Here is a 24,829-nt window from a genome sequence, read left to right as displayed (position 1 = left end):
ATATCCAAATGCCAGAAGCATTATGATGATTTCACTGTGGGTAACTGAAGAGAAAGTTAAACCATGAAGAACGCCATTGGCGTTGTAACTGTTAATCTATGTGGAAATGCTTCCTGCTCTTTATTCAGGGTGTAGAGGGTACTGCAGGCACATAAAGGTACCATTTCTCTCTCTCATGATCTTACATCAAGTATTTCTGATAGTGAGGGTAAGTATTCCAGCTCATTTCCTTCTGCTCAGCAGCACTCCTTAAGTGAGCAAAGAGAGCAACAGTGTGGGCAAGGCAATGGCATAAAGTTCTATCAAAACCAGGGCGAGGACATTCTGGGACATCCCCAATAGCTCTAGGAAGGTCACAAGTTGGGCCAAGAAGCGCTTGCTGCTGCAGTGTGATTTGTCAGTCTGAAACAAATCAGCAGGGCTGTGCAACATGAGTGGCAGTGTGGTGGCTGCGGAACCCAGAGGTCCAGAGGCCTGGATTTCTACTGAATGCATCAGACTGTTGTTAAAATGGTAATAATGCTGTGTCCACATGAACTGAAATCTGTTGGAGCGATGAAATACATCCTTACAAGCAAACCTGAAGTAAGCAACTTGGAAGTGGACTACAGTGAGGTTATTTTAGAATGACAAAACCCAGTAGGTAGGTTATAACCCGCTTCAAACTCTGCAGTGTGCATATTTGTGTCTTTTGTGTGATGTTATGCTACTGAAACAAAGACAAAGCTGCACTATAAACCGACATTATATTATGGCTCTCATTTTGTCTCCAAAGAAATAACCTTGCATTCTCCTTTCTTTACTGTATGATGCCATGTTCTTACCTGCAACATCTTGAAGATGTGGCTGTGAAAAACACTTCAGAGCCAAGCGTAGCCATATCAGATCTCTAGGCAATACCTGCTGTGTGGTAAAATGTGTTGTAGAGGATGGGTAGAGGAGAAAACCCCCACTGAAATCAGCCAATAAGGTTTTAAAAGCCCTGGGGGCTACATCTATTGATGAAGAATAGAAATCTGTATAATCAAAGAGATGGTCATCCTAACTGCTTAGGATTTTGTTTTGTAAACTTTATGCCCATAAGTAGAACATGCAACTAGAGGAGAAAAAAAAGAAAAAAAAAAAAGAAAAAAAAAAAAAGGAGGTGAGAGAACACCCTTAGTTGGAGGACCCTAGAGAAGAAACCAGAGCAAAATTTTCCTTTAGATTGATTCCCTTTTGCACCACTTCCTCTGTGAGTGTAATGAAAGTTGCAACATAGTATTAAGCAATTTGAATTTATCTTTATATCAATCGTCTGATGGCAGGTGTGGCCAGAAATTAGACCCAAGGCATCAGTAGTAAATGGAGAAAGTGTAAGAATGTATGAACCCCCACCCTAGAGTTACTGACAGAAAGAGAGTGGAGTTTGATCTCTTTTTGAAATTAAGGGAAAGCTATTATGGATGGCACAGAATGTGAGAAAATCTTTGATTCAAACTGTAAGAGTGCTACATGAAGGCAGCATCTTCTGAGCTGTACAAAGATAGATGGTGGTACCAAGCTGTACCCCAGCTCATGAGGTGACAGAATGCTCCTGTGCATCTCCATGCCATATATGTAGTTATGTAGTCTGTGCAGGGGCAACTTGAGAATGTCTGAGCCTGTTGCATAAAGATGTTGGCATCCATCTAGTTTAGAAAGGAAAGAATTGGGAAATGCAGGAAATATCACAATTGTCAAGAGAGAAAGTGCTTCAGACACTTAACTCCTTTGCAAAGGAGTTTCTGTGCTTGCAGGGATACGTTGCATTAGTTTTGTGGCAATGCAATTTAGTTTTGGAAGTTGTCTCGCCCTTTTCTCCATCTGTAGCCTCCTTCCTGCATCCAGAGGAGAAGCTGTGAAGCTTGACGTTACAAATCTCTTATGCAGAATATAAACCCCACAAAGTTAAGGTAGTTGTTCATCTTGGACGGGGTACGTTTGAATCCAAAACTCATCTTTAGGATAGAAGCAAGGTATTAAGCTCTTTCTGTTAATAGGAACGTGAGTCTTTCTGCCTGAAGCACAATTCAACAGAGCAGTCAACCATTTCTTTAGCTTTGAAGATGCTGAAATGGACCCTGTGTTAAAAAGAACCGGTTCCCAGCCTGCCTCGAAAGGTAGTTGTTTAGTGCTAAAATGTGAGTTTCCTTTCTGGTACGTGAACATCCTAGCCTTAAGATTTTCAGTACTCAGTGGCGGTCCCCAGACTCTCGTGTTTTGAGAGGGATTGTACTCCCCTTACCTAATGTGGGAATCCCGCTTTTGTGCCTCAAGGGTCAATGGTGTAAGGCACTTAGAAATCACTGCGGATTGTGGTTGTTGTCAATTGCCATGGAAATTAAGGCCATGCAAGTACCTTCTACTCCTTCTTCTTCCCTTTCATTTGTTGTCCGATTACTACTCACTATTACACATTTGGTGAGATGTCCTAAAAAAAGCATTACATCCTAATGTTAACAACTCTTGGTTTTTCTTTCTCTAGGTCTGCCAGTAGCTGACAAGGTAGAAAGATGACCTCTTCTCTTTCATTCTTGTGAAGTTAGAGGCAGTGCCCGTTTAAACTGTGGCTGAGGCTCTGCGATGGTGCAAGTCTATCTTACTCCTTCAAATTCAGTGATGCTGCTGGAGTTTTCAGTAATGAACTTTGAAGGATTCAACCCCTCTAAAGCTTTTGGACAGTGGCAATTATCTGAAAATATTCCTACAGGTTTATCTTCTTCGTCTACGTTTGTTTGCTCTCTCCATCTCATTCAAAGAAGTCAGGACTGGTTTGCTTCCCCCTGCTCTGGAAATTTGCACTAGGAACCATTGTTAGAATCAGAATCCTGATCTGAGAGCACGATGAAAAATGTTGCACTCCAACTTGGACATTGGAGAGGAAAATGTTCATGTAGACGTCAGTATGGTACTCAAACAGCTGCTTACACCTTTTAACTTTTAAACCTGAGAAACAACAGGTAGTTTCTACGTTGCCCCCGGGGATAGTGTACTCTTCTGTACTTTGCTTCTATACAAACAGCTCAAAATTTTAAAGTCATGTTGTCGCTCATACCACCAAACAACCTTGCACGGCACTACATATTCCCCCCCAGATAGAGCTTGCCCTGAATGCGAGACCAGACAAGGAAATAATGCCAGCACGTAAAAACTAACTCGTAAATACATCTCTTTTTGGCTTTTTTTGTTTTGTTTTGTTTTGATGCTTTGTGGGGCTTAGCTGTACTTCACTGAGAAGAATGTCTTCTGGTGTGAACTGAAATTATACCTCTATGCCACAATGTCCCTCTGTTTTGGGGGAGGGGAGAGGAGGCTCTTGATAATTCCTTGTGGACACCTGAAGGAGTTGCAAAATAATAAACTTTAGGTGAAGGAAAAGTTCCTTCTCTTAATTTTTGTCATTGTTGTTTTTCTTTTCCATCTGGTCATAAAACGAAGGTCCCATTTTCTGGCTTTTGGCAGAGTGCAAGCGTGCTGAAACCATTCACGTTACGTAGACTGTATTTGTCTGAAATGATAATATCATACCTATAGTCTGCTGCAGGCTCAAAAGCAGCCTATGCCTCCTGGACTGTTTTATGCCTTTGCTTTTGTTACTACGTCCTTGTAAGTCTTCAACAGGGAAACGAAATTACCCTATACAGAAGAAACACCATCCAGAAGAAACTTCAGGTGCTAGGGCCTGAATTTTCACTGAAACCAAAGGCAGGTATCTTACTGATGTGAAGAAAGGGGCTTTAATCTATCCTGGTTTGTTTACTAATGAAGGAGCGTGAAAGAGATGCATGTCCTTGTCTCTGAAGAGGAGGTGAAGGAACAACTAGTGCAAGGAACACAAAATTCAGTTATGCCGAACTAACAGGTGGTTGTATCCCAGCTTGGAGACCGCAACACAGAATCACCTAGGTTGGAAGAGACCTCCAAGATCACGTAGTCCAACCTCTGACGTAACACTAACAAGTCCTCTACTAAACCGTATCCCTAAGCTCCACACCTAAACATCTTTTAAAGACCTCCAGGGATGGTGACTCGACCACTCCCCTGGGCAGCCCGTTCCAATGCCTAACGACCCTTTTGGTGAAGAAGTTCTTCCTAAGATCCAGCCTACACCTCCCCTAGTGCAACTTTAGCTCATTCCCCCTCGTCCTATCACCATGCACATGGGAGAACAGACCAACCCCCACCTTGCTACAGCTTCCTTTAAGGTATCTGTAGAGTGCAATAAGGTCGCCCCTGAGCCTCCTCTTCTCCAGACCGAACAATCCCAGCTCCCTCAGCCGCTCCTCATAAGACTTGTTCTCCAGACCCCTCACCAGCTTTGTTGCCCTTCCCTGGACTCACTGGAGCCCCCCAATATCCTTCTTGTAGCGAGGGGCCCAGAACTGAACATAGTACTTGGGGTGCGGCCTCACCAGAGCCAAGTACAGGGGCACAATGGCTTCCTTAGTCGTGCTGGCCACGCCGTTTCTTGTACGAGCCAGGATGCTGTTGGCCTTCTTGGCCACCTGAGCACACTGCTGGCTCATATTCAGTCGACTAGCAACCAGTACTCCCAGGTCCTTCTCTGCCAGGCAGCTTTCTACCCACTCAGATGGCTTTTCCAACCATCTTCAAACTTCCAGATCTAGAGGAACGCTTTGGCTGCAGCCTAAAAGCCACGTGCACGTAAGCTGCTGCAAGCCAGCCAACCTCCTTCCCATGACCTGCCAGGAAACGGCAATGTAGGCATGTAACCAAATTAAAGACAAAACTTGCAGCCCAGTCCTTGACCTGAAGAGTGAGTGAGGATCCAGAGCCTGGCATTTATGCGTGATAGCTTCTACGCAGCCGAAGTAAATACACCCCGGGTGCCCTGAGCTGGAGGACCACGATGGTGGGAATGATCAACTCCCAACCGACCCTGAATGTGTGCGGGATTTGCTGCTCCACCTGGATCTATACAAGTCCATGGGACCGGGTGGGATTCATCCCAGGGTGCTTAAGGAGCTGGCTGGCGCCATCGTGGGACCTCTCTCAATTATTTTTTAATGATCTTGTGAATCTGGAGAGGTCCAGTGGACTGGAAGCTGGGAAATGTCGTACCAATTTTCAAGAAGGTCAAGAAAATAGACCATGGCAACTACAGGCCTGTCAGTCTCACATCAGCGCCTGGTAAAATCCTGGAGAAGATGATCCTTGAAGTTCTTGAAGCGCACCTGGGAGACAATGCAGTCATTGGTCCCAGCCAACATGGGTTCATGAGGGGTAGGTCCTGCCTAACAAATCTGAATTCCTTTTATGATAAGATCACCCATCTAGTTGATCAAGGGAAACCAGCTGACGTGATCTTTTTGGACTTGAGCAAAGCTTTTGACACGGTTTCCCGTGGGATCCTACTGGACAAAATGTCCAGCATACAACTTAACAAGCACATCATACGGTGGGTGAGCAATTGGCTGACAGGCAGGGCTCAAGGGCTTGTGGTAAATGGGGCCACATCAGGCTGGCACACGGTCACTAGTGGGGTCCCTCAAGGCTCCATTTTAGGGCCGGTCCTCTTCAATGTTTTTATAAATGATTTAGATGTAGGACTAGAAGGTGTTTTGAGCAAATTTGCTGATGGCACCAAACTTGGAGGAGTTGTAGACTCAGATGAGGGTGGAAAGGCCTTGCAGAGAGATTTGGGCAGATTGGAGAGCTGGGCGATCACCAGCCGCATGAAGATTAACAAGAGCAAGTGCCGGGTCCTGCAACTGGGACGGGGCAACTCTGGCTATACGTACCAACTGGGTGACAACATGCTGGAGAGCAGCCCCGCAGAGAGGGATCCGGGGGCGGTGGTTGACAGCAAGCTGAACATGAGCCAGCAGTGTACCCTGGCAGCCAGGAGGGCCAACCATATCCTGGGGTGCATCAAACACGGCATTGCTGGTCGATCGAGGGAAGTGATTGTCCCGCTCTACTCTGCGCTGGTGTGGCCTCACTTCGAGTACTGCATGAAGTTCTGGGCACCACAGTACAAGAAGGACATTAAACTGCTGGAGAGTGTCGAGAGGAGGGAGACAAAGATGGTGAAGGGCCTAGAGGGGAAGCCGTATGAGGAGTGGGTGAGGTCACTGGGCCTCTTCAGCCTGGGAAAGGGGAGGCTGAGGGGGGACCTCATTGCAGCGTACAACTTCCTTGTGTGGAGTGCAGAGGCAGGTGCTGACCTGTTCTCCGTAATCACCAGTGATAGGACCCACAGGAACGGTGTTAAGCTGAGGCAGGGAAGGTTTAGGCTGGACGTCAACAAGAGGTTCTTCACCGAGGGTGGTCACACACTGGAACAGGCTCCCCAGGGAACTAGTCACTGCACCAAGCCTGTCAGAATTTAAGAAGCGATTGGACTGTGCACTTAGTCACGTGGTCTAAACTTTTGGGTAGACCTGTGCGGTGCCAGGAGTTGGACTTGATGATCCTTACGGGTCCCTTCCAGCTCAGGATATTCTATGATTCTATAAATAGTGTAGTCAGAGGTCATGGGGCTAGATTTAGAAAAGTCCTGCATAAAGAAGGGATCTCAGAGAAGAAAATGTAAATAACATTAATATCAAGAAAAGGAATTCTGATTGCTAAATTCTTTATCTGTCATGACTAGACAGATGAAAATCTATGGCGGCAAGTTTGCCTTTAAGGTCATTTTCTTTTTTATTCATTTCTTTTATTTATTTGTATTTATTTTTTTAACAGGCTCTGTACTAATTTTGCTCACAGAATGGCTAACAGAAATATGACCCTTGTGCACCTTTTGTAGTTAATGCATTAGGTCAATTGTAACCAGTAAGCCCCTTGTCAGGTTATTTCTACTAGTGATAAGGAGCAATAGACCTTAAAACTTTGAAGCCAGGTAGACGAGCTTATTCCACAAGGTCTCTTGGCTCCACCCTTGTTAAGTGAAACCTGCCAGGTGTGGGTCATTTGACCTTTGCTATATAGGAAGCCTGAGGACTTGTGGAGGAATTGCCTCCCCAGGAGAGACTGAGGCTTGGGTAGCCAAGGGTGTTTTTCTCTCGTGGTGAATTGGGCTCAATGTTCCCTACTAGGCTGCTTTTCCTTCATGTTTTCTGCCCTCTCTGTGAAATAGTTTTAGAGGCTCTATGAGCTAGTTACATTGGTGGTGCCTTCTTCAGAAAAACCCTGGTGGTACTATTTCACTGTGAAGCACTTTGGAAGTGACTCGAGTTCAGAAGACCACAGGTAAGTGTTCCTGGGTTCTGTGGTTGTTACTGTTGAGGAGTTTGAGTACTTCCTTCACCTTGTCTGTTTTCTGTGAAATTACTTAGGTGCATTCTAAGCTCCCTTCCAAGCACTGGAGGAAAAAAAAAAAAGGCCTCAGAAGACCAAGTGCACACAGGTCAGCCTGACGTTGAAGAAGGTTCTTAAGCATTTGGCAGATTGAAAAATGGGCTGTGTGAAAAAGGTACCTTAATGTGAATGCAGATTTTGCCTTGTGGTAAGTAGAAGCAGGTTGGGATGGATACTGGTGGAAAGGTTGCTACTTTGACTAAGTGGAAATCGTGAGAATGTGCTGTTGTTCATAAAAGAAATACTGTTTTCACAATATGCAGGTCAACAGCAGTATGAAGAAAGTCTTCCCTTCACGCCTGAGTCTCAGCTGGGGACTGCTTCCTGAACAGGTCCAGCAACTTGAAGAGAATTGAACTTCCTCCCAAGCTCTATGAACCAGAGTCTCAGCTGTCAGGAGTAAACATCTTTCTGTGCAAGAAAGACAACATGGTGCAGAATTGAGGCAAGCTCAGAAGGGGAGAAATCTCAGCAATGTTAAGAGTTTAGAAATCAAGACAGGAAATAATGCAAGTGATGAGAAGCAAGGTACTTTGTATTGTCTGGAGATTGGGAATCATAGGTTATAAAGCAGAGAAAGATTTAAAGCTATTCATGTCAGAAATAAGTAATAGTATTCTTAATATCTATTTATCCAGAGAGGTGACAGTCTAAAATTGATCAATAGCAGGAAACCGGGGACTGACAAAAAGTGTAAATGGGCCAGAAAAAAATGAAGGGAGAGAAACTGGGAGTGACATGGACAGCAGTGTAATCATTCTAGGAAAGAATGAAAGCCCCAAGATGCCACTTGCCCAATCTGAGTGCAACGGTGGTGCTCCAAGGACCATCTGATTCAGCTGCATTCAGCCATGTGAGATCGAGGACAAGGAGAGCTAAGATCATTTAAACTTTTAAAGCCAGGAAGCGTGCTTTGCAACTCAGTCCTAATGACAATGCTTGGAGCTGGCAATGTCCACTGGAACAATTTGGCAAGGAAGCATGGAAGCGATGCTGTGATAGATAGGCATAATGGACTGCAGAATAATTTCTCATCACTGAGGTGACTCACTTCCTGCCAACCCACATTTTAACATTTATTGGCATCTTTTCCCCATGGCTGTGATAATTACCTTTGCATTAAATGGCTGCAAGCAATCATGGTAAAAGTTACTACTGGTGCTGTTACTTTCCCATGGGGAAAGGAGCATCTATTTCAAAGGATTTGGTCTACTGTATTTCATCTGGAAGGTGGGATCCACATCTTTGCATGAAGAAGTAAAGGGTGGTGGCTTGTGAAGGTATTGTTGGGGCAAGAGACAGCTGCACTTTCTCAGACTGAAACAGTTTATGTTGCATTAGCACTGATCAGCCTTCAAGTACTCTTTTGACACTAGGAACATGCTCCCTCAGAAGCATTTGTTGCTCTGCCTTCTGCTTTGTATATTAAACCTCTTCTCTCACTGCATCTGCTGCTGGAATGCCACCTCCAGCCATCTTCAGTGGCCACCAGGCCTCTGCTAGGCTATGAGAACAGAAATGATAACCACAGCTGAGTGGGTCCTTTCAGCACCTAAACTTACCAACAAAATTCCAAGTTATCAAAACTGAAGAAATTCCCTGTGAGGGGACAGGCAGAATTGGATTCACATTTTCAGCTTGGGTAGAGTACTCGGCCAAGGCACTGACACCTTCATTTAATTATCCTAAGAACAAGGTATCTGTAGGTAACAGGTTTGTATGCATGCATTATATTTTAGATAAAAGCTGGGAAGCAGAGAGATCTTATCCTCTAGAACCCCAGACCCCAGTTTGCTCCAGTAGGATATGCTCTCATCTGTAATGATGACAAGACTACAGTATTTCAGGTCTTTAATATGACTGCTCCTCTTCATTGACAGGAGCAGGAGAGAAACAGTTTTGCTTTGGGGAAATTTCAGCATCTCTTCAGGTCTGTGCCACTGCAGAAGCATGACATCCAGGGTGTTATACATAATATCTATTTTCCTCCGTAAACAAAACAGATTCCTCTATAAAACAAACAAATAGAAGTAAATTAAGTGCTTTCAAGTTTAAGACAAATCTTGCTGGGAGCATGATGAAGAGACAAAAAAAGAAATATTTGTTCTAGACAAAAGAATCGTTATTCTTCAGAACAGGCTCATTTCTCACATTTAGCATGGCACATGGGATGCAAATCACTTACAGAAGAAGAAAAAATATGGGAATGCTGTTCCTTCATCCTAACAAGCTAAGACTAAAAGTCACTGCCTCCTAAATGTGCTGTTATCCCAGAGCTGTTTTGGTCACTGTTATGATGAGTTTCTGCCAGAAGTCAAGCATTAATGAACTACATTCATTGCACACCAGCACATGAACGTGTAATACCGTTACTAATTGTTGATAGGAAATTTAACTTTTAACGTAGAAAGAGAAATGTAATGAGGTTTCAGTGTGGCCTAGACTGTCTGCAAGGACACTTTATTTACAGTGAGGCCTCACATTGTTTATTGCCAAGTTAAGGACTGTGCTAGTAGTTTTGTCTGTTGTCTGGCCAGAAGTTGGTTTTGTCTAGCCTTGACCACAAGACCTCAGCTTTTCTGAAAAAAAAAAAAAAAAAAAAAAAAAAACTTTTCTCTGGGAAAAGCAATGAATCAGCCCCTTTAAATATGGAGTATGTGAAGTAAAAGAAACCCATGGTGGACAGTTCATCAAATGAAATGGTTTTTGACAAAATGCATACCTGAAAGCAAATATGTCCTAAGGGCAATACTCTATCCATCAGAAGCAACATCTTGGTTCAACAGAGTTGCCTAAGGGTTGGATCCTTGCTCTGGCACTGTGCAAGCATCTAGTTTTCAAGGAGTTGCCTCTGCTTCATTCAGGAAAAAAAAGCAAACTAGCTTACTGTCTGGAAAAAACAGAGGCAACTTCTTTGAGCTAAGCAAAAGGATGTGTAAATGTGCATTTATGTCTGAACATCTGATTAGCAATGCTCCACATACTTATATTGAAATAATTAATGTCTTTATTTTTTGCCCATATACAAATACATATAATATAGCATTATTTTAACTATTATATATATGATGATGCATTATATATGAAATAAATGGTTGGTATTTCACACCAGTGATAGTGGCAATCCATGCACAGGGTCAGAGTGTGGCCCCCATCTCCAAGTGGAGGATGGGGGGGCATACTACAGCCAAGAGTAGGGGATAGGGGACTGCCTGCACAAAGAGGTATTCAGTAGGCAGAGGAGCACCTCTTCTCTGAGATGTGTGGGATGGGCTGGATCTGGTCCTCAAGGGCCAAAATGCTTCCATTATCAAATTTTAGCTGGCTTGTTAAAAATGATTTATTTATTTGTTTATTACTGCATGCAAAAGAAAAGTTGAGAGCTTGACTCTCAGCCTTCTCTAGTAATTTTGTAGGAGGTGTTCTGAGTAGGTGTACATTGTTTCATTTTGAGAAAAGTCTGACATGCTTGCCTAGGATTAGTGTTTCAAATTTTAATTCTTGGAAATCTGGTCCAAGTTTGGGCATTGACTATCTCTCCCTTAAGAAAGCTAGCTGATATTCCTGTAGAACATGCACTGCTTTGTGAAGAAGTTTCACATACAAAGAAAAAGACAGGGAGTTGTACATTACCTCAGCCTTTAACTTCAACCCACCAAGCTTTGCTAGTTAATAGACATGGGCTGATTTTATTTCATTACAACTTGTTCCTTGGCAAGTTATATTAAGTCTTTCTTTCTGAGCATGAAAAAACTTTAATGGTTCTTAATTAACATATTAAACTAGTCAAAAGATTTTGGTACTTTTTTTCATTCCTTCATCTGAAGTAAATAAGTGATATTTTGTTTTGAAACCTCTGTTATTCTGTAAAATAAATAAAAAAAGTTTTAGGTATGTAAAAATATATGCTACATTATGTTCGATGACAAAGAGAGAAATGACTGTGATCAGAACCCTGCACTTCCAACCTCCTATCCTCCAGGCATGATTGGTCTTGTGGAAGGGCTGAAGGCAATCCAAAGGTTTTGCTGTCACAACCTAGGAAAATCATTTGGAGAAGTGAAAGAAACAGTTTCCCACAAGCTGTTACAAGAAGGCAAGGAAGAAATGCGTGTTTCTGAACACAGTAACAGGATGTTAGAAAGTGAAGGTGATGGGCAGAACTCATCAGCTGTGGCCTGCATTAGGGAAACCTCTCATGACCTGGTGGTTCCCTGTGTCCATTCCTCCCTTATACCCTCCCTTATACCAAACCTGAATGTTGCTTTGCAGCATCTGAGGTGGATCTGGGAATCTTCTCTTCCTGAGTCCAGTCATACAACTGGTATCACTCCTGGGAGAGATCAGGCATAGGGTGTGCTACCCCCTCAATACCCTTTCCTGTCCAGGGCACGCAGAATCACGTGGGCAGGAACACCTCCCACTAGACCAGGTTGCTCAATGCCTCATCCAACCTGGCCTTGGACACTTTCAGGGATGGGGCATCCACAGCTTCTCTATGCCAGTGCCTCACCACCCTCTGAGTGAAGAATTTCTTCCTTATATCTGTTCTAAACCCACCCTCTTTTAGTTTAATGCCATTCCCCTTTGTCACTCCCTGACAAAAAGTCCCTCCCCAGATTTCCTGTAGACCCTCTTTAGGTACTGGAAGGATACTGTAAGGCTCCTTGGAGCCTTCTCTTCTCCAGACTGAACATCCTCTATTCCCTCAGCCTGTCTTCATGGGAGGGGTGCTCCAGCCTCCGATCATCTTTGTGGCCTTGAAGCCTCAGGCACACCCAAGGCTTCCCCTGAGGTATGTAAGATGGGTTTCTCCAGAGTGAATATGCATTGTTAAAATTACTATTTTCTCAACTGTGTAACCTATAGATGTGGCCAAAGAGCCTAAGAAAGATCAATGTGGTGTCAGTGACAGAAGACAAGGAGAAGGAGATATTTAATCACAAAAAGTCCAATGCACATAAGAAGCTTAGCTGACCCAACCTGGGGCTGTAGACAACTATGGCAGAACTTAAAGAAGACAGCATGAAATGCGTTGTAGGACAGATAGCTTAGAGGACACTGGTCATGTCAGGGTTTGGTATAACAATGTTTTCAATGATATAAAGCTCTTCAAGTTTCACTGGTGAAAGAAAAAGCAAGGGGTACTGAGGGAATTAAGGCTGGAGCCAATAGTCCGCAACAAGGAATGTGAGTCACCAAGGAGCTTTGTTTATTTTCCAGCAGAATCATAAAAGCATCATCCACTTATCTAAATAAACACAACAATGCACAAATTATTCCTGAGAAACTCATAAAACATGTATAAATGACTCCAGAGATAAACAGTAGAATTCTATCTCTAGCATGCATATTTTCTGATTTAAAAGTCTAATTTTTAATCTTCTCCCTATAATCCTACTTTACAAAAAAAAAAAAAAAAAGACCAAATAATTGGTAAGGAACTTGCTCTTGAATTATAAAATCAAGTAATAATACTTGACTAGGTCGCGGTTTTCTTTCCTCTTAGGCTTTAGAAACAGTTAAAATGTCTAACTAGAGAGGAATGAGAGGGACTGAAAAAAAATATAAAAATAAACATCACTTAAGCTTGGATATTTGGTTTACTTTATGATGTATCTAAATACTTAGGGTCATGAAAGGCGAAATGCTTCAGTAAGACTAAAGAACATGTAAAGCAGGGATGGTCATTCCTAGATTCAGCATCTGCAATCTTTATCTGTCCTCATAGCTCTTGGTACATCCCAGTGTATGCATGTGAATAGTACTGCATTAGACAACAGCAGATAAAGGTGGGAATTATTTATTCTGGTTATTCTGCCCCCCATGACAAATCCACGATCGATTTCCTTGAGAACTCTTTTTCTTTCAAGCAATTGCTCCTTTGAGGATCTCTCCTGTGGGGGTTCATTCTCGTACAGCTGCACCTTATGCCATACTGTCCCGTGATCGCTTTCCTGAGTCCTGACCCAGACCAGGTGTTCTTCTTTGAACCTTTGGAGTTCACCTGTATCTCCACCAAGTGGCCTATGGCTATATTGATGCTCTGTTGTTTTATTCAAATGAAATGAGATAGCCTTAGGGTAATTTATTTCAGGTAGTCCACTTCTGAGTTATTAGGGCTGTTTTTCACAGTGAATCTTCTGTACTTCTCTGCACGTTCATCTTCATGTTGCCTAGGAACTTAGAAAATGCTTGAAGTGCCTACAGACTGCAGGTGACTACCCCAGTCCATGTCTGGAAACACAGATGTATGTCCTAGCCTGACAAAACTTTGGAAATAGCTGGTAGATTCATGCAAACCTTCTAGCAAATTATGCTGGTTTTCAGAATAAAGTGGGATGTCTGAGCACATCCATGGGAGAATTACCAGTGACATTTTGCACTGTTACAGAACTCCGCACTGAGCACATTCTTAAATGAAAAAGCAGCAAAACTTTGTGTCTTACAGCACTTGAGCGGAAAGTACGGTCCCTTTACTGTTCAAAATATAGCTCTGTTTTTTGTTTGTTTGTTTTTGTTGTTTTGTTTTGTTTGATTGATTTTGGTTTGGTTTATTACTATTTTATTTATTTATCCATTTTCCATGTTGGCCGGTGCCAGAACCTCTGTGCTAGCACAATACTTATTTCTTGGTTTCTATCACCAGTTTTCCAGGGAAGCAAGATACAATGAACCATGGTTGTGACAACATTACTGAAATCATTAAGGGCATCCATTTCACACTAGCACCCTGCTGTCTATAATCTAAGTTGTCTGGGTTCCTTCTGAGGGTAGCTGGGGGATTTGCTCGGTTTTTGCCAGCAGTGCCAGCTATTCTCATGGCTAAATAATTTGGTGGCAGCTAAAAGTCTCCATAGTCCACAAGCACATCCTTCACCCACAGCAGCGGCAAGTGGGTCAAATGTAGGGTTGACCCAAGTGGTTGCCCCAGTCAGTTGCAGAAATTTTTGACTTGCTGCAGAAACTGGACTTTTACCAACTTCTTTGTTTTTTGCTGGTTAAGTGGCCTGTGTTCTTCCTGTAATACAGCCTCAGTATGTTTATAAGGAGAAGCATATGTATTACTGTGGTGGTGTTATCAAAATAGGAGGGTTTTCAAGATCACCTTCTACACCAGAATCAGCAAAGCAAAGCAAAGTGGTGACTGGCAAAAATGTGTAACAGGTGGCACAAGCACTGCAATGTGTGTGGTCTTTCACAAATTGAAGCCATATGAGGTTTTCTGAAAGGCTTTTGGAGTCACAGAGCCTCGTGGATGCCCAGTCTGTAATGTCTTGTGCTAGCACTTTGCAGCATTTGTAGCACAGTTTGCAGCCATGGGAGTGGAAGGATGGTGCAACTGCCCTCGAAGCCATCAATGGCTGTTCATCCACACCTTGTATTTTTTCTGTTAGGCTAATTAAGAGCTGCATAGAAACTACAACAACATAACCATGGCTGCAAGTCTCTTAGGTCATTGAAAGGAAAGGAAAGGAAAGATTTGTTTTACTTCAGAGAGCTTGAGTTTATCTTCCAAGTGTGTCTTTATGCAGGAAGCAACTTGAAGATGACTCAGGCACAGTCAGTATAATGGATAGACCAAAAGAAAGTAGTTCCAAGAAGGACGGAAGGTTGGAAAACGACAGCCTGTTCTTCAAAACCCATAAATTAATTCGTCTGTTGGTACAGATGGAGGACTGCTTGAATTTCTATTCTGATGCCTGTATTTGGCCTCCTTTGTGCTAGCTGAGAGCACTTGCACTCATAGTAAACTTTGCAACATCCTTAATTTACCGATGACTTGGATGATCTAACTTTAAAATATCCTGTCAAGGTTGTTCCTTTGGTTTGGCATAAGGAGTCTGAAGAAAAGGTTTACGATTCCCTCCTCATCCGGTGAAGGCCTAATCTTATAAAAGGATTTCACTAAATACAATAAAAGAGACCTCTATTACAATACATGTAAGACAATACCGCTGGCCCTGGGAAGCTGTTCTCCCCATCTCAATATACAGTAGAAACATAAGATCTGTATTAGGAAAGAATAGATTCTTCCCTCCTAGTAGAAACAATAAAGATCCGAGTTTCAATTATGATACATATATTATATTCTTAATTATAGTATGTCACTTCAGGAGCCTGAAAGAAGCTTTTAGATAGGAATTACCATTCTTCTGTTTTCTCTTCACAACAAAGCAAAAACAAACAAACAAATATCATACCTTAAATAAAGCTTTCCATTTCTATAACACCAAAGAAGCTAAGGTGCTTTATAAATACTTCATGACATCTTCATTAGGTTGCTGCTTTTAGAAAGGAAACAATAGCACATGGTCATTGGATTGTTTTTTTTTTGTTTTGTTTTTGTTTGTTTTTTTTTTTGTTTGTTTTTTTAAAAAAAACTTTAAAGAAAGTTTTTTTCATCAGAAAATACCAATTGTTGAAAATATAAATCATACACAAGAAAAGCAACATTTAAAAAAATGACATATTGTGAAAACACCCTATTTGGTTATTTTTTTTTTTTTTTAAGTTAGAAGGTGTTATTATTATTTAATTTTAATTTTGACATTTGAGATTATTGAGTAAATAAAAAAGAAAAGATAAATACTGAAGCTATATCACAATGATAGGTATCAGAATTCACTATACCATGGTTTTATTTATTTATTTGTTAAATAGCTATCAGCTTTATGGATTTTATTTTGGATTAAGATTTGTAATTCACTGTCTTGATTTGGCCCATGAAATATATTTTTTAAACCTGCACAAAGTCATAGGAAGGCACAGCTGTCTCTATCTGCAGACCTGTCTGGGTGCTCCCAATTTTCCCATCATACAGATGGCTGTGGCCAGGACCTCTGGAGCTGAAAATACTGCTTTCCTTGTTCAGCCCCTGGAGGCAGAGTTGTGCTAGCCCCTCTGGATGGCCTGTGGAAGGTGGAGTAACTCTCCTGCTCAAAAATCTGCAAGAAGATCTGAAGATAGGGCACAAGCCCAGATCTCTGGAACACTGTCTTAAGTCTTTGCTCCTCCAGCAAATGGTTTAGGAAGATAGTATCAAGGAATACAGATAGAGAAAACTCTTTTTTGTTCTTCCTGCCAGCTCTCCGTTAACCTCCAAGCCCTTTGGATTAGGAATACAGTGAATATGTATGTTTTGTACATTGTTTGTTGACTTCCAAATCACTCTGTAATGCTTCTTTCTGGGAAAGTGAGCAGTGAGGACTGACTTTAGGGGAATTGTAGTTTGATGGATGTGGGAGGTTTTCATTTGGAAAAAAAAAAAAAAAAAAGTTCCAATTTTCTTGTGATTACTTTTTTGTACACATGCCCAGAGATGTGGCTATGGGCCCACTTAGAGCTAATTAGTAAATACATTCAAGGCTTTGGGTGTTTTTAAGGCAAATTTAACCCCCTCTATCATTCACTACATGAACAGTAGTGGCGAGTGGCTCACTGGTCAGACACATTTTGTACTGAAGGCAACATACAGGAGATGCAATTGTCCCTCTGTTACCAGCTCCAAGCCCTGCCACTGATGTTAATTTCAGGTGCAGAGGAGAGTGACAATATCATCAAATCCATCACTAAGTGTTCATCAGTGGCTTTGCTTTTCACCCGTTCCTCTCTTTCCTTTGGGTCTTTTCCAGATACGATGCTTACCCACATCTGCACACTGCTTATGCCCTGAGCATCGTGTCCCTGGCAGGGACAAGGCTGCTCTCTTCTCTTCTTCCTGCCCCAGAGGCAACCACCCTGAGGTGTGACACTCTACCCTCTCTTGCCTTCCTCAGAGAGCCCTGGGAGCTATTAAAGTACTGTTATAAATCACGGTTATTAGCCAGCTGACTCATCTTACAGCACCGAGAAGGAATCTCTGATCTCCTGAGTGCACCGTGTCTCGCACAGAAAGCACTGGGGTGTTGATAAATCGTTGTGGAGGCCTTATCTTGCATTTCTAACAGCAAAACTCGACCTATGTTTCACTCGTGCTGTTTATATATCTAATCAAAGTGGGTCAGGAAACGTGGAAGACAGCACCAGGGCTGCCTGAGAAACATAATATTTGTCAGAGAGCATTAACTCAGCCGCTCTCTTTCAAGGAATGATAGATGAAGTGTGCCTGAAACTCTGTTTAGATTATGTGAAGTAATGCACTGGTGGTTACATTCATCCTAAGCAAATCATTTTCACTCACACGAGCTGCCTTACAAAATTTTCCAATAACACTCCAGGCAGCCTAAAACAAAATGAAGTCTTCACAGGTCCTTCACGTGGGAGTTCCTTTTGGAGCCCACTTGTACAAAGACAGGCAGATTAAGGAGGCTCTCTGTACATAAAATAGAGGTGGGCACCAGGCCAAAGCTTGGATCAGCATTGGGATCAAAGTTTGGGAGGTGCCAGGGTAAAAGCCCATGTCCACTGCACAGTATTTAAGCTGCTCCCAGAGTGCTGGACACCAAAGGAACCCCAATAACCCTTTGTGAAATGGTAGAGTGGCCTTCACAGAGGATCTGAGAAGCTTCTGTATCCCCACAGCCACCCACTGGGGAAGGAGATGTGGGCACCTCAGCTCTTGCTGGGGACTGCTCCCTCACCCTGCTGGCTTCACCTCCAGACAATGGTCAGCCTGGAGGCATCTCTTGGGCCCCTTGGCTTAAGAAATGGAGTCCACCAACTCCTTGAGCTCTTGAGAAAGAGAAATAAACCCATATGCTGCACCTCTTATTCCCAAGGTGAGTGCAGCACAAGAAGCCTGCCCAAGGCCATTCACCAGCAAAACAGGCTCTGGACCAATGCAAGCCATGCTGCTTCATGAAGTGTAAATGGAAGGGTTGCTCTGACAAAGAAGACTTTAATTTAAGCACATCTCTGCTGAAGTCCAGGGACAATCACTAGGGATAATTATGGTTTGCTCAGTTTCATACTTACACAGTGATATGTCTCATCTGCACTTGTTGCTGATTCTATGCTAATCTTGATGTATTTAATCAAGTTGAATATTTTATTTTTTTTTAGGGAGGGGTGCTATAATTTTCAGGGGAGGAATGCAATTAGATGAAGCCCAACAAATTTTCTGCTAGCCAGCATATTTTTAAAGAGCATTGACTTTATCTTTTTTTTTTTTTTTTTTTAAACAAACCTTTGTTGACATCAGCTCCTGCCTTCACATGTGGTGTGGCTGCAGCAATTAGGAGTTCTGGGGATTAAGTAAAAGTCCCCTTTATAACTTTTCAGAAAATACTTTGAACAAGAGAGGAAAACACTTAAGTCAGCTGCTTCTGTGCATGTCTTTTTGTGCTATGAAATATGACTTCAAAGAAAACCCTTCTGTTTCCATTTCAAGGTCTTTTTGTAAGGAAAGAAAGATAGGCAACCAGCACAGGAATGTTGCCTCCAGGAGATTTATTGGAAGTCTTGAAGGGCTCAGTAGACTGGGAAGGTAATTTTTGTATCCTACTGCACTCAAGACTGATTTAATTTTGTGTCAGTTCTGGAACTGCAACCAGAATATGAGCTGTGAGTTTATAAATTGCTCCTCCGAGTGCCTGGCCTTGCAGGGGGGTGGAAACTAGAAGGAATTGGAAGATAAAGAGATCTTGCACAGCCGAATAGATGCATTTCTGTGGGGCAGTGGACGACTCACTTGTTCTTCATTTCACCCTCAAGTGCTCCCACTCCGACGGGATGCTGACATTCTCATCAGTGCTCCTGCTGCACACGTGCCATTGTCCACCAGGATAAGTCTGAAATTTTGATCCTGTTCTTCTGAATGGAGGACACAGTTACTGGGATGATACCCATATCACCAGCACAGGAGCTGGAACATGAATTAAGAGAAATCATGTGGCATTTTAAAAAGTTTTGTGTATGACAATTATTACTAGGTATATATATATGTATATATATATATATATATATATTAATTTTAATACTGTCATACATGAAAACCTTGAACTAAAATGGAAGTTCAGAGAAAATATTTATGGGCAGCAATTTTCATTCAAATAGCAGGAAAAATATATTAATCACTTGATTAGATTTGGGAATATACTCTGAAGGGGAATGCCAGAAGTACTATCATATGAGTCACTTAAATATACATTAGAGAAAGCTCTTGGGAAAGCATTTCAAAAAGTAGTTTGATTTTGGCAAAATTTAAAGAGAAAATGAGCTAATAACTGTAGGATTTTTCATTGTTCAGTTCCAACTCAAAAATCTATGATTCAAGTCCTGAAATGTGTGTAATCTATGAAGTCCCATTAGAACTTACGTTTCATTTCTAAAGAAAATTTGATTAGAATAAGTTCTACTTTCTCAACATTAAATCATTCCTATGCATAAAATATGAGATATAGGGTGACTGCCCTTAAAAGTCATTTCAATTACCTGAGATTAATATAAATGTAATGCTGTTGTTGCAATGAGGTGGGTTTTTTTGTTTGTTTGTTTGTTTGTTTTTCAATAGATCTTCTCAGTAACAATCACAGAGCAATTTAAACAGCACTGCACAAATCCAAATAATATTGTCTGATTGTGAGGACAATAAACACCACCATGCAGCAGATTCTCCATGTGGTGAATGTATAGTAAAGGACAGGCACTGCCAAATGGCAGCCCTGATCTGTGGTGGGCTAGCTAGTCACATTCTGCTGAATCTTATCCTTGTTTCCATTTAATATTTTTGCTAAAAGAAAGCTAAATTATTCCATAAATGTTGCCCCAATATCATCTTACCATGTAAGCACTCATTGCTGCACCAGGAATGCTATGCAATCAGTAGTGGAAAGCGAAGTGATCCATGAAATATGCCGGTAAAACAGAAAACCTGAAATCCCCCTGCTACATATCATATCAACAAAGCCTTACTGTATTATATGCAGTTCATTAATAAATGTCATGTGTGATTAGCATTGGTAGAGCTGCTAGGAGTATTATATGTTTTACCTTCATATTTGCTACATTGTCCATTTCAGTGGTCATTTCACAGTTTTATCTTTTGAAGGAGATATCTCAAGGAGGAGTGGGAGAGATACCATGTATTACCTCCTCATTCACCTTTTTCTTGTTCATTTACCACTGTGCACTGGACTCATGGAAGGACTGGGAAAGAGTTTTCTTGAGAGTAATATTTCCCAGCATTGGGATATTTCAATTAAATTGGGAATAACCTTAGAGAATCAATAGAAAATGCAGTAAACCCCATATATTCTACATCTTAATGGACAAATAAGACATTGCACATTTTTTATTATAGAAATATGCTGGTCTGACATTCTTTCCCTTCCACTCTCCATTTTGTCCGACTTCGGCTATCCCTTATTCTCTCCTCACTTTTGGGATTTTGGGGTGTGGGGGGCAAAGGATTATTCTTTGTAGCTGACCCATTACAGCACTACTGCAATAGTCTGTTGTTTAGACCACGGTGAAATGTACCCAATGTGAAAATCCCATGTGAGACAGCCTATCAGATACCATCTTGGAAGCCTTTGACTTTATTTACTTTATTCCTACTTGCACTGGGGAGTTCACTTTTTAGTGTGTATCTTGATATGTCCTGTAAAAAAAAAAAAAAAGAAAAAAAAAAGAAAAATTGCAAAATGGTGGTTGGTTGGACTCAGCTGTAACTAGCAGTGGAAATCTCCAAGGGAACTTGCACATCATTTTATCTTAAATGGGGTTGGTTGCCTTCCTTGCTCACGTAAGTGTTGTCATTGTACTCTGTGCCTGATGTGGTGACATTTTCTTTTTTAGATATCATTTAGTGTACAGAAAACTGTAGAAACAAGTAGATCAGCAGTTGTCTCAGTGAGATTTAAACCTTTAAATTCGAAATCCATCACTCAAATGCTCAGTAGGAGCAAACAACACCCTAACTGAAGAAGCAAATACTCCTAGCTGGAAAGCACAAGGAAAGTTCTCATTTTGTGTGTTTTTGTTAGCTAAACAAGTGTGATATCCTAGCTAGGAACTGAACAGATAGGGGCTGGAACAGACTTGACTGGAAGGACCAGTCAAAAGGAAATGACAAAAGGTTAGAGCTGCATTGTTACAGTTGAAGTATCAATCCCTTAATTTTAGCTAGAGACTAATTTCCTTCTTGACACACAAGCTAAACTGCTTGTCATCTAACCATAGAGGACTGAGACGCAGTCCAATCTGGAATCCAGTATTCTGTTTACATGACAAGTATTTAAGTCCAGAAGAGGACTTCACAGATGTCTTCTTATTAGAGAAGATTGAGTAGTCAGATTAAAACATTTGTGGGCACTCATGTGGTATTTCACCCCCTACTCCATCTTGTTTTGCACCAACCAAAAGGGGCCAAGAGTTGGAAGCAGCTCTGAAAACCTCCCTCTGTCCAGGCAAAGGGGATACCTTGGTTAATGCACTTTCAAAGAAAGCTATAAGTCACTTTCAGAGGACACCATGGGGCTGTACGGGCAGCACACTCTAGAGGCTGGGAGCTACATCTCCAGGGCTTCAGATATTGGCAATAGGTATGAGAGATTTGAGATACGCCCAAAACCCAAACCATGGCCTTGTGCCTTTGAAAGAAAGCTGAGGGGCAGAGAAGGAAGAGAAAAACTGTCAAGTTTACCCTTCACACACAACAGGGTTTATCAAGATGTGAGAAAATCGTCAACTGGATTTTGAAGCTCTTGCTTTACAACAGCTGTTTTAAAAACCTTTATGTTGACCCTGGGTATTTATATATAAATATAATATAATATAATATAATATAATATAATATAATATAATATAATATAATATAATATAATATAATATAATATATATAATATATATTTTGTTGACCCTAAGTGTCACTAGAAAAAGTCTGTTGCATCTGCAACTTGAGCTGGGCTAACCATACTAAACCTAAAAATACAAGAGCTTTGGCCATGCCCACTGAAACCATCATTGTGTCACTGCATTATAGAGTCGTTATTGTTGTTGCTAACATGGAATAAGTTTTATGCTTAAAAACATCACTTGGAGACAAAGCAGGCTAGGTGTTATTTCTAACAATTTTAGTTTTGAGTCTTAATAACTGAATTAATGCTTCCACTAATATTTAGACTTTTTATGTTCTAGAGAACATGCTGAGCTAACATGCCTTTTTTCTTTTTTTTTTTTAGTAAGATTAAAAAAGATGGTGTTTAAACTGTGATGTAGCTTGATGTTAAGCATCACCTCCTGTTACAATTTTCTGGCAAAAAAAAAACTCAGTAGAGCTTTAATAGAAATGGCTCTGGTGGATACAATTAGGCATTGGCTGGCACTGATTTTACTCATCTTCCATACATGCTTTTTATTTTCTGATATGTTTGCAGAAGATATATAGTTCTTAGAGTGTTTTATGTCCTCTGCACTGAGAACAGATCTACATAGTGAAAACTCACTGAGGCTTATGTGGACCTTGGGGGTCACAGACTGGAAGATCTTTTTCATTTTTATTCTTTATTTCCCAGTGTGATTCATGCATTGTTTTGACTACATAAGTAACTCACAATATGGAGTTCTGCACACAAAGCAAAAGAAACCTGTTTCACAACTCTTTATGAAAGAACCACCCAGACTGTCCTGTTGTTATCACAGTTTTCCCAATTAAGCAGGTACTTAGACAGCATTTCCCTTCTACATTTTATTGTAATTTCTTGGGTGTAATCTGGGGTGTTTTACAATAAAAGTTTGTTCTGGCAAAAAATACAGTCTGTAAAGTCCTTAAAAAATTTTTCATTTGGCTCTGTGGTATTACTGTTTCAGTATTCGTGTATATATTTTTCTTCCCAAAACGAGCAAAAGTACTACGTGACATTCTGGTCATTTTTCCTTCTTTGGCAGCACTGTTCATTATATGAAACTTTCCCAAGTGGTTCTGATAAGTAGTAAGTATTTTTGTTAAAATGAATCATGTCAGCTACCTAAAGCACAAAAAAAATCAAACTTAAATAAATATTTTGGGTGAAGGAGGAGAAACATTCTAAAAATTCTCTATGTATTTTCCTGGGATCTGATCTTCTGCAATTTATCTGTGAACATGCTAAAAGACTTTTAACTGTTCCTGAATGAATACTGCATTTCTTTAGAACTCTTCCATGTTATTTATTCAAAAATATAGGGGATCCTTGGATAATTTGCTATACCATGATTCAGTTAGGGAATGAAAAGTCTGAGGAATGTCAAGGGATTATTATAACAGTATAATTAGCTTGCAGACAGCTCTGTTCTCAACAGCTTTCAAAAGCTCTTCTATCCATCTCAGTTACCCAAGTAATTAATTAAACACAGCTGCAGACTAGAACAACCACTGAAAAAAAAAAAAAAAAAAAAAAGTGTTGCTATTTGCTTTTCCTGCTCACTTCTAGTCAGTAGGAGAAGAGGAAGTCACGTAGGAGCAGTTACGACAGCTAAGGACTGTCTGCTTCGCCCAGTGGCCTGAGATCCTGCTGAGTTAAGTAGGAGAGAGGGGCAAAATCATCTGTGCTGCACAACACCTTCTAAAACCAATCCATGCCTGCAGCAGGGGTGAATCTTTTAAAATCGTTGCTGGTCTCATGTGACTATGTCCTGGAAATGACCTAAGGAGGAAAAGCCCTAAGGATCCTTGCCAAAACTCCTGTGTCATGTCTTTTTTACGCGGTGTTAGAAATAAAGTACATAAGTGGGAAAAATGGAATAACTGAAGCAGTCTGATTTTGGAAGGGAACTGGCACAAAACTGGAGCAGGTGACTTAAATACTTTCAAATGTTCCTGGAAGCAAACGGTGCTGAAAAATAAAAATTAAAAAAAAATACTGGAAATGGTGCCGTCTTCTCAACTGCTAGATGTGGCAGGCTCAAAGGTGCTAGGGACTTGCAATAAATTCCTTTGGGAAAATTAGAAGGAAAGCAAACTGCTCAGTGAAATCACCAAAATGTTCATGAATATCATGATCCATGGAAGAAAGTGGGTTTGGAAAGGTACATTTTCTTCTAAGAAGCCAGCTATCAGGCCAGAAAACCAAGCATTATATGGCAGAGTTACATAATGAAGGTATCGTTAAATGCAAAGCATTAAGGCATGGACAAGCTGAGCAATGCTGGGCAGCCATGTTATTCTTTCCTTTTAATGGCCTGTACCAGCCAAACATAGCAAAGTCTGCAGAAAGAGAGTAACCACACTGCTCACCATAGCCAGTGTTGCTTTGCGCCCTAGGAGCATGAAGTAAGTAACTGTAGAGGTAGAGAAGAGTGAATCATGCTGTGTCTTTGTTGTCTTTCCACATATCCACCAATTTCCCAGCAGAAAACGTGGAGAAGCAGTGGTTAGACTTTTCAAAGGGTGTCTGGAGATGCACGTTTGCTGCCACAGTGTTCCCTGTTCCACAGTTACAAATGGCCTGTTACAGTACAAAATATTTTATGAACTGTGTGATTGCTTTTCCACAAAATGCCAACACTGTCAAGGAGCAAGGAAGCTCTCTACCTGGGTTGTTTGATTTTATTTTATTTTTTC

General features: G+C 41.2%; 1 long non-coding RNA gene across 1 annotated transcript; it reads left to right on the top strand.

Moving 5' to 3' along the window:
* Positions 1-6,362: 6,362 nt before the first annotated feature.
* On the top strand, positions 6,363-10,474 carry LOC137851182 (uncharacterized). The gene is made up of 4 exons (XR_011093049.1): positions 6,363-7,236; positions 7,323-7,393; positions 7,608-7,743; positions 8,108-10,474. It is a non-coding gene; the product is annotated as an uncharacterized lncRNA (long non-coding RNA).
* The last annotated feature ends 14,355 nt before the right edge of the window (positions 10,475-24,829 follow it).

This window comes from Anas acuta, chromosome 2, assembly GCF_963932015.1.
Source record: "Anas acuta chromosome 2, bAnaAcu1.1, whole genome shotgun sequence".
Lineage (NCBI taxonomy): Eukaryota > Metazoa > Chordata > Aves > Anseriformes > Anatidae > Anas > Anas acuta.
Note: the sequence above shows the minus strand (reverse complement) of the source record. Positions and strands in the feature narration are given on the sequence as shown.